This window comes from Anopheles bellator, chromosome 2 (assembly GCF_943735745.2).
Source record: "Anopheles bellator chromosome 2, idAnoBellAS_SP24_06.2, whole genome shotgun sequence".
Taxonomy (NCBI): Eukaryota; Metazoa; Arthropoda; class Insecta; order Diptera; family Culicidae; genus Anopheles; species Anopheles bellator.
Genome location: NC_071286.1, coordinates 69,791,256 through 69,794,809, shown reverse-complemented (window position 1 = coordinate 69,794,809; position 3,554 = coordinate 69,791,256).

The following is a 3,554-nucleotide window of genomic DNA, read 5'->3' as shown; positions in this document are numbered from 1 at the left end:
TATTAAATCGCACCCCCAAGCAGGTGGGGGGGGGGGGGGGGGGATGTGGAAGAACGCCCAACCCAACATTAATTACGGGACCCCGGTCCGTCCCGAATTCTTGTTTCGGGCTCCATATGGCACCTTCCGGCGATCGAAGCGCATAAATCGATCGCCGGAGGCAGTCTCCCGTTCCCATCTTCTGGTCCGATCGGCCGGCGGGGGGGAACGGACAAAAAATCGATCACATTCCTCGTGTCACGCTGAGGGCCCGGTGGGGTGTGGGGGGTCCCCGCAGGATCGGGCGCGCTCTCGTGATAATTATGCAAATTGGTGCTCGTTAAATTAAAGCGTCGAGGGTTCCTTTGTTCCTTCCAAGGCGGGCGGGCGGACGAGCTGGCGGGGCAGGGCTTCCGTGGGTGGCACGCGGTCCAAATTCCGTGGGTGGCCCCCCCAAAAGTGGTGGCCTCGGCCGCTGGGGATAAAAAAACAAAAACGACACTAAAACGGAACAAATTAGTGGCGATTTTGGGGAAGAATTCGAACAGCGTTCCGAGACAACCGCAAAACACCGGTACGCCGGTTTGTATGTGTTGGTGTTGGGCTTAGAACCGAAATTCCCCGTTCGGTGGAGCACCGGTCCCAAGCGCCTGACGATGAGACATTGTTTAATTAACAATTATGAAGCCGGTCAGCTTCGGTAATCCGTTGGAACGGACCACCGTATCGAAGTGAAATATTTGATTTTATGGCCCCGGTCGGCCTATCGCTTTCGGGTGCGGCCATTCCGTCGCAGGGACCGTTCTGTGACAGTTCGGGCTGGTGCTGGACAGGTGGACGGTTGTGGATCGCCACCGATCGGAATGGCTTAATCGATCGGCCGCGCTAATGGAAACACTCGCTGGCGACGCGGCGCGTGCGGCGATCGGGCGGTTTTAAGATTCCTCCCGAGGGACGATATGGCCCTGGTGGTATCGGCTCATTTAGTCCCCCCCGTTGCTGACTCACTCGAAGTAGTTTCGAGAACTCTGGGCGAGCGATCCGGTCATCAGCGTTGCCTTTTTTGGGCGCATTTTAGTATTAGCGATCATGCGCCCGGAGTAATTCCGCTCGATTTCGCGGGAAACCCATTAGAGGGATGCGACATGGATGAAGTTGGTGTGGGGCGGGGGCTCCACTTTCGTGGGCGCTCCAAACAATGGCACCGGTGATTGCAGGGGTATTAACGTGGCCGCGGCACGTCAATCTCGATGGCTCCCGGAGCACTCGGGATTCTCGGGGAGCATGAATCATTCGCTTACGCGGTGCGACGCGCGGCGCTACTACTCCACCGTGGAGTCAGGGGATCGGAATTTCGCCAATCGGAGCGCCCGGCCCGGGGGTTCGTGGATTTTTCGCTTCGTCATGGCACGTCGAGAGATCCCGCAGCCTCGAGGGAAACGAAATTTGGGCCCCGTAAATTAATCATTCTCTGGGTCGAGTGACGTCACCAGAGCACGTTCGAGCGTAAAGCGCTTGCGGAGTTTAGTAATTGTTGGTGCTGGGGTTTCTGCACTATTCGCTCTCTGAATAACCCGAACTAGAAGTGAAATGTAATGGAAAGCTCTTGGAAACAGCAATCTCAAGCACTTCCTGTCTGGCATTATGGCATCTTGTGACTCCTAGACGATGACAATACGCGCGATCACTCTAAGTAGCTCCAAGTAGTTGTGACAAGCAAGTAGGTACGGGTCTGGGGTGCAGGCTTGCTGGAGTCTGCTGGATTGAAAATGAAAACATTTTGACTTCATTGTAGAATGGCAGCAAGAGCTCGCAAGGACCGATCGGCCCGCGTTGCCCGGTATCGCCCGTCACAGCCTGTCAGGAGTCGATGCATTCTTCTTGCAGTAGACGGGCGACAGACAGAGAGAGAGAGAGCGAGAGAGAGCCCACAGTTCAAGGGAAGGGCGAAAGCGTGGTGGCGACCATCATGACTGGCGAGCGAGTCCTCTGCGGTCACACAGGAACTCCCCAGGCGTGTGCGCGCGCGCGCGAGAGAGGTTACGAAAATGGATCGGTGTAATTTATCATCATCACCATCATAAGCACCGTCATCAGCATTGATCTTCCGTAGGTGCCCCGGGGCCGGCTACAGCGGATCCGCCGTTATGCCCTGTCATCTTGGCGACCGGGAAGCGATTCGAAAGGGCACCACACGGACACGGCACGCCACGGCAACCGACGACGTGATCGACACCGGGGATCGGGATCCCTAAAATATTTGTATTCATCAAATTGTAAAACTGTCATAAGGTAACAGTTTCAATAAATAGAGCCGTACCCTGACAACTCCATTAGGCCATTTATGGGAGCCCGCACCGCGGGGCGGCCACCGGGGCGGGTGGGAACCAAATAATATGGAAATTAAGATATCGGATGATGATTTGTTAATTTTCGCCCGGGTCCACGTGTTTTCCCATCGCTTGAAACCCCGAAACCGAACTCGTGGAGAAGGAGATGATCGTTCCGATTCACCGGCCTGGGAGTGGACCTGGGATTACCTCCCTCTAGGGATGGTGGGTGGGGGAGGCGAAACAGGTGAAACGATTAATGCGATCAATTTCGGGCGAAATTAGTCCTCGACCCCCGTAATGGGGCACGGTTCTTGCGAGGGGGCGACGAGTTAATTGCGCAACATGCGCGTTCGGACTTTGTTCGGAGGGATAAGTTTAATGTCCGAAATTGCGGTCACTGGGCCCAGGCTGTCCAAGAGAGGGTTCTCAACCACCAACGCCCCGTTCTTCGCTCTCTTTCCTTGTGCTTATTTCACTGGGTTGTTCAATAAGTTTTGAAGTGAAGTGATTGAACCTTTCATTTTTGGATGGTTTGAAAGTAAAGGAAATTTATGAAAGAGCGTTGAAAGTACATGAGGACTCGTCGCCTTCAATTAGTACAGTAGGAAGGGTGGGATGCTGAATTTAAACGTTGTCGTACAAACATTGAAGACGATCCACGTCAAGAACGTCCAAAAACAGTAATAACACTTGAAATCGTAGAAAAAATACAGGATATCTTATTGGAAAATCATCGAGTGACTGAAAGTGATTTTGTAGATGACCTTAGCGTCCCATCGGGCAGGCTAAATAGTAATTTAAACCTTGTTCGTTGGCTTCGAAACGAGTTCGTGCCCAGAGATCGCGTAAGATGCTGTTAGCATTTGATTTGGGGATGCAAGAGAAATTTTGTTTGTGAATTAATAGTAAAAAAAAAACATTTTGATTGTTATTGTAACGTTTTAGACTAGCTGGAGGGAAACATTCGTGAAAAAAGACACGGTTTGCAGAAGAAAAAAATCCTTTTTCATCAGGACAATACACCGTGTAAGAAGAGCAAATTGTCGATGGAAAAAATCCATGCATTAAAATTTCCGATTGTTGGAACATCCACCGTATTAAGCAGATTTGGCCCACAGATTTTTTCCATTTCGACTTCCATTTATAATTATCGACTTCCATTTATAAATTGGAATCTCCTTGGAACAAGTGTATAAATCGAAGCACAAAACTTATTGAACAGCCTGGTATGCTGTTGCTCCT